The sequence below is a fragment of the Nuphar pumila genome, chromosome 9, assembly GCF_984573655.1.
Source record: "Nuphar pumila chromosome 9, dmNupPumi1.hap1.1, whole genome shotgun sequence".
Classification (NCBI taxonomy): domain Eukaryota; kingdom Viridiplantae; phylum Streptophyta; class Magnoliopsida; order Nymphaeales; family Nymphaeaceae; genus Nuphar; species Nuphar pumila.
In genome coordinates, this window is record NC_143257.1 from 28,892,197 (window position 1) to 28,899,335 (window position 7,139).

Consider the following 7,139-nt stretch of genomic DNA (forward strand, 5'->3'; position numbering starts at 1 on the left):
ACATTGAAAAGTGCACCAAGTGCACATTACATAGTTGATATAATGATTGAAACTTGAACACCATAGGGTATTAGCAAATACACCAGTTGAGGTTTTACGACTCTGTTGGAGTCTTTGGATGGAGGTCCCATGTTCGTGAGAGAGCTCACGTATTGTGATACCCTAGAAATGAAAATGAAAAATGGTGTTGTATCGCCTTCACCGGCGATGTAATCGTTCTGAAGCTGTGTGAGGCAGAGCACGTGAATGGGCAGGCTAAGTCCTCGTTTGCATACCCCGCAGGGACCACGATGCATATGTACCTTGGAAGGAGGTATGCTTTGTCAAACTAGCTTAAGAAAGATAAACTGACGTGCCCCATTCACAAAACAGTTCACCTTAGAGAGGGTGGATGGTACAACCCTGAGTGACTAGTCGTTACTACGACACATGTTTTTATAGGAGCTGTAGCATCCTTTGACCTCTAGTCACTCAGAGTTAGGGAGGTTGAGGTTAGCTTTTCAAGACCTTTACTACTGTAGTAGTACGGATTGCAATCCATTACCTATTCGTGGTTTCTCTCAGCCATGCTCTGTGATGATGCATGAAATGCACATCATGTAAACAAGTTTTTTATGCATTTTATATCAAGTTTAAGGTTTTAAACCCATGTTTAGATGTGTTTTGATAGTAAGGGGCTATGGTTCGAATTTCAGAAAAATCAGAGTTAAAATGAGAGAGTTATGGCTATTTCAGTGTTTGGGCACGGATTTTGAGGTGGATTGGATCCATATCCGACCCAATTAGGTTAATTGGACCTTGGATCAACTCTTTAAAAGTCCAAAACCCAACCCACACGCCTATCCAGATCCATTTCAAAAAGTTTTTCTGAAAACCCCCCAAAAAAGAGGCGCCTAGAAAATATTTTTTTTATAACATTGTTTTTGCAAATTCCAAAAAGTATAAATATACTTTTTAGAGAAGCCCTAGGCGTCTTTGGCTATGTTTGGACGCCCCCTACAGTGACTCTACAGCAGCAGCTCCTTCTTCTCCCTCTCCCCTATGTGTTGGCCATTGAAGATCGACCTATGCTTGATTTTCAAGCATATTTTCGAGTTTCTTTTGTTTCTTTTCATTTCTTTCTTGTTCCTTGCTGTCTTTTCACCATTTTTCTGTACTTTTGCAGGTGTAGCAGAGGTGGAGACCATTAACCTTGGGCGGGAGTGCGCAACACACCACCAAGGTGAGCCGGTCCTACCTCCATCCGGCTTTCTACACCCTCCGATCGAGAATCGGCCCACACTCCATCGTCGGTGGATCTCCAACGTGTAGCAGCTGCAATAGGTGCCGTTTTTTGGTGAAGTACAGCATCCTCGAACTGTAAAGGACGTCCATCTCCAGCCACGGTCCGCTCTTCTTCATCCCCCCGGTCGTCGGATCTTCCAAAAGGTAGGTCTTCTTCTTTCTTCTCTTCTAGATAAAACCGATTTGTGTGTGTGAATTCTGTTTTGTTATTTTTTGTATGTTTCTTAGTTTTCTTTTTGTTTCAACCTTAGAGTAGTATTGGTGCATAGACCAGCACGTTAGATTAGGTTTATGTGTTTGGTTGATTCGTTGGAATTGAGTTTTTATTGTTTTTTCATCCTTTTTATAAAAATCGGCTAGATCTTCATCTAGCCGATTCTTCAAGTTTGTCATAAGTGTGCTTGGTGTTGTTTTACAGAAAATCCAATAAAGAAAGTGTTTATTTTGATTCATCTTAGTCGGTTTTGTGTGTGGGTTGCATTTGATTTTAATTGAAAATAAAAATTCAAAAATCGGCTAGACTTATTCTAGCCGATTCTTGATTTTTACAAAAATATTTTTTCTGTTTTGATATTTTTGTTTTGTCCAGCATGTGTCTTGTATTGTGTTGCTGAAAATCTCATTAGGAAATTTCATTTTAGTTTATTCTAAGTCATGGGTTGTGTTTCGTTTTGATTTTATTTTTTTTGAAAAAGAAAAAATCGGCTAGAGATGTTCTAGCCGATCTTTGTATCTTGGTTAAATGTTTGTGTTGATGTGGATATACCGTGGAGTTTGCTGTGTTTTTGTATGTTGACAGTAGTACAAATTGGTGTTCATCATTTCATTGTTTTAGGATTGGGTTAATTAGTTGTATTAATCATTTTTCGTTTTTGTGTTTTGAGTCTATAGTAGAAAATTACAAAAATCAAGTTTTTGTTTTCTCTCATGTTTTTAATTCCAGCATAGTGTTGTTCTTGTTAGCTTTGGTGTAATTAGGAGTCATTTGAATTATTTTCTAAGTTAGTTTTATCAAAATAGTGGTTATTTCGTATATTGTTTTTTTTTTTTTTGCTAGTTTACAAATTTTATATCTTTTTTTTATTTTCGTGTGGTTCTTCTTCTTCCCCTAGGTGGGGCGGCAGCCATTAGAGCTCTCCTTGAGCTCTTGGTTGATTTTTTTTTAGTAAGTTTTAATGGAGTTAGGTAGGTGTAATTAGGTTGTCTAGGTTCAATGTATTAGGTCTTTCTTTTCTAGCCGTTTTTAGAGGTTAATTAAGTAGGTTTTGAGAATTAGGTTAGCATTAAACTCTTAGGAAATCGTTTTTCTCTTTAATTCCTTTTATTCCCTAGGTAGATTTACTTCTTTTTAGAAAGTGTATCCATTTTTAGAGTTGACGATTTTTGAGAGGAGAAACAATTAATGCATTGAAATGTGGAAAGTTTTTGGAAAAAGATAAGTTTCAAAAATCGTGTGGACTATTTGAAGAAAGATTTAATTCTTGAGTGCCTATTAATATGGAGTTACAAATTGAGATTTTAAAAGCCAATTTGAAAATTAATTAAATTTCCAAAGGAGGTGTATGAATTCAAGAAAGAAGTAATTGCACCTAAATTCTTGGTTGGAAAGCTAAAATCGTGTGATTATCTAGGTTGGACGATTTGGCTTCTCAAAAAGGAATTAATTGCAATTAAAGGCTTTCCCTCACCTTGGTTTTGGAAATAGCATTACTCCTTGTTTCCCAAGGGGATTTAAAAGCTCTTTAAGGTTGTAACTCCCCATTAAAAAGGACGATTTTTGGACTTCTCCATTTCCAAAATTATCTTTGATTTTGTTATTGGGTGCCTATCCTTCTAACCGACCCCAGTCAACCTAGTCCAAGACCTAGACCTAACCAAAATCGAGCCTAGGTCGAGGCAAACCTAGTTCAACCTACTTGAGTCTAGTCAAGTCAACCTTAGTTTGAGTTAACCGAGCTTACCTTACCCCATTTGAGCCTAGTCAAATCTCAGTTGAGTCGAGCTTAGTTGGACCTAAGTCAACTCGAACCTAGTTGACTAAGTCAACCATAAACCGAGTTCAACCTAGTCCTAATAAGCCTAAGTCCAAGACCTAGACCTAGCCCTAGTCAAGACTAAGTCAAACCCTAACCTAGTCTAAGTCAAAGTCAAGACCAACCTGAGGTCGAGTCAACCTTAGCTCGAGCCTATCTCTTTCAACCTAGTCAAAATCGAGCCTACCTAATCCCATCCGAGTGCATCCAAACCCAATCCGAACCTACTCAAGCCAAAACCGATCATAGTCGAGTCAACCGAGTGAACCCTAACCTTAACCTTTGTTCTTTAGTGAAGTAAGTTCATTTAGTATTATTTCTTTTGATTTCTATACTAATTAGTTTATTTATCTAATTTAGTTTTAGTGTAGAAGTGTGTGTACGTATAGCGTATTTGTTTAGTATGTGTGAAATGTGTTTTGTTGTGGTTTGAATGATAGTTAGATATTAGTTAACTTAGTAGTTAGATTGTATTTTATTATTTAGCATAGTTGCATTTCCATTGTTAGTTAACGTAGTTCTAGTCATAAATTGCTTGTCGTGTTTTGTTCGTCGTGCATTTAGTATATTCATAATTATCATCTGCATATACACTATTATACAGTGTCATTTAGATTTCACTAGGTGTAGATTGCATTTGATAGTGTTTACATAGGTTCATAAAGTGAATAGTGCACTCAAATAAAAACCAGATTTTTGCCCTGTTGCAACAGCATTATTTTCTGTGCAAAAATTCTGTGTTTTCCAAATTTTTTTCTTCTATTCACTTTATTGACGTGTTATTTAACTGCAGACCAAATTTCAGCTCATTCGGAGTTGATTTGGTCTGACTTTTAAGCGTTTTGCGAAAACCGCTTTTTCTGGATTTTAAATTACAGGACTGGCGATATCCTGATTTTTCCCAGATTTGAAACGCTTATATCTGGAGTTCCAGATACTGTTTTTCAATTCTGTAAAAACTGTCGTTTTGTTCAATCTATCAGTTGCAGAACAGAACAAAATTCGGGAAAATCGGACCTCGTTTTCCCTGTCAAACAGTGGTTTTCCGATAACCTATCAGAATGCTATTTTACACTAGTTAGGGGCAGTTTCGTAATTTTCTTAGTTTCGGCCTTTTAGATTTGTTTTTAGTAGTTTCTGCATTTTAGGAGTTGCATCATCATCATACAGCATTAGTAGAGTTAAATTGGTTAATTTTAGCATTAATTTAGTATTTTATTTAATTTTTGCTTGATAAATAGTATTTGTTTTACAATTTCCGTAAAATTAGAAATAGTTTTAGTTATTGTTTTCATTATTAGAATAGAAACTAACTTTGTATTTTTCTGCATTTTCAGGTTGAAAAACATAATTAGTGTCCCAGGGGTATTGTCCAAGTGAGAAGATTCTTTAAGTGGCGAAAAGACGGAAATACCCTTGGCGTGGAGCAGAAGACTGATTGCTTGTTTACTTTTCTTTTAGTGTTTAATTGTAGTTGTATTAACTTTGTAATTGTAGGTTGACATTTGGCATTAATAAATTGAATTTTATAGAAATATTGTGTTTAATTTCTGTTCCCTGTGGATTCGACCCGTACTTACCACTTGGTGGAAAGTCGGTTTTTAAAATTTTTGGTTGACGATTTTCCAAGGCTTTATTGAAAAAAATTGTTTTAAAAAGAGCATCTCAAAATATCAACCAAATTTTGGCGCCATTGCCGGGGAACGGCGAATTAATTACTTTATTTCTTAGAGTTTGATTTATTAATCAGTTTTAGTTAATTAGTTGTTTTATTTTTAGTTAGTAGGATTAGTAAGTGAATATAGGATTAACATAGTCAGTAAATATAGGATTCACGTTCTGTCTTTTTAGGATTCACTTGAAATTCATTCTGCAAGGAGCGATTAGACAGGTGGGTTTTAGAAAAACTTAGTTTGTGATTTCCTGTATTTATCTTTTCAGTGCTTTAGAGTAGTTTAATTTGTTATTTCATTTACTTAGTTAGATCATTCTGACATAATTAGTTTAGCATATTTGTTTAGTAGTTGTTTATTTTGTATTATTTACATTTTAGTACCTGTGTAGTTTAGATTTAGAGTTAGGTCGTTTGCTTACATCTGGTCTTAGCACCAGTGTATGCAGGGTCGAGGAGGTCTAGGAACCCCATTACACACATTTGTTGACAACCCAGAGAGAATTTTACATTCTCATCGAAATTCGGCAACAATGGCTGACATGGATCCTCCACCTCCACCCCCAGTTCTTTCACGCCCTCTGCGGGAATACTTCATTCCCACAGACTATGTTCAGGCATCCTGCATTCGGAGACCCGATGTAGGAGCGCCATATTATGAGATTAAGGCCAGCATTATTCAAATGCTTCCATCCTTTTATGGCCTTAGTCATAAGGATCCCTACCGACACTTAGATGAATTCCTCGAAATCTGTTCTACTGTTAAGATACAGAATTTCGATGATGATGCGTTGAGGTTGACTCTATTCCCCTTTTCATTGAAGGACAAAGCCAAGTATTGGCTAAAGTCCTTAGATTCTGTAGAAATAGAGTCCTGGGATCAGTTGCAACAGGAGTTTCTTCGGAAATACTTTCCCATTGGTCGCACGAACCAATATCGTAGAGCCATCACTAGCTTTTCAGAGCTAGATGGTGAGCGCTTTGATGAGACCTGGGAGAGAATGAAGGATCTCCTCAGGAAATGTCCCCATCATCAGGTGCCGAAATGGCAACTGGTGCAGAGCTTCTATGATGGATTGTCTGACAAGAATCGTCAGATGATCGACTCTTCATGTGGAGGGACATTCATGCTGAAGAGCGAGGACGAAGCATGGAGACTATTTGATACATTAGCCGAGAATTCTCTCCAGCATGCTTCGAGCTCTCATTCTGATAGAGCCACACCCAGCATTCAGAAGAAAGCTGGTGTTCTTGAAGTTGGTCCATCTACTGCACTACAGTGCAAGGTAGACAAGATTGCTCAGAAGTTGGATCAGCTTCTTTCAGGACCATCCACTACACAGCAGGTGTGTACTCTTTATGCTAGTCCGGCACACGAGATCACTGAGTGCCCTTCGGCAGCTCAGTACCCTGAATTTGTTCAAGAACAAGTTCAGGCAGCTCAGGGTTACGTCAGACCGCCGAATAACCCATTTTCATCGACATACAATCCGGGTTGGTGTAACCATCCCAATTTTTCATGGAAGAATCCACAGTCTTCCATGCAGATGCCTACATCCTCTCAGCCAGTTCGGCAACCATCTTTTACTCAGTCATTTCAAAGACCGAACTATGCTCAGTCTTCTTCTTCTTCTGTTACTCCCCCGATTCAGCAGGAGTCTGCCCCGCAGACATCTTTTGAGGAGAGACTTCTCCAGGCATTCCAAGAGGTGAAAACCACTAATCAGAACTCCTTCGAGAAGTGTAGCCAGATTTTGAGCTCGCATACGCAGTCCATTGCGAAGTTAGAGTCGCAAATGGGACAGTTAGCTGAGGCTATTAGTAGGAGACCCGAGGGTACATTGCCGAGTCAGGCTGTCATGAACCCGAAGGGTAAGGACCAGATGACTGGAGGCCTATTTCATACCGAGACACAGCAGCAGGCTAAATCAGTTATGGCCTTGAGGAGTGGACGTGAGTATCACGTCGAGAGCAGAGAGCGAGAGAGTAGAGAGAGGATAGAGGAGCCAGAGACCATTGTTTCACCTACGTCGGCTCAATCATCATCATCTTCACCATCTTCATCATCTTCATCCTCAGAGAAGAAGAAGAAGAAGAATAGGAGTGAGCCTTCTCACAAAGAGGAGGAACCATCAGAGTATATTCCCCCA

At 38.3% G+C, this 7,139-nt stretch overlaps 1 non-coding gene across 1 annotated transcript; it reads right to left on the reverse strand.

Moving 5' to 3' along the window:
* Positions 1-5,925: 5,925 nt before the first annotated feature.
* Positions 5,926-6,028, reverse strand: LOC149828528 (small nucleolar RNA R71). Its single transcript, XR_016434535.1, has one exon. It is a non-coding gene; the product is annotated as a small nucleolar RNA R71 (small nucleolar RNA).
* Positions 6,029-7,139: the final 1,111 nt, after the last annotated feature.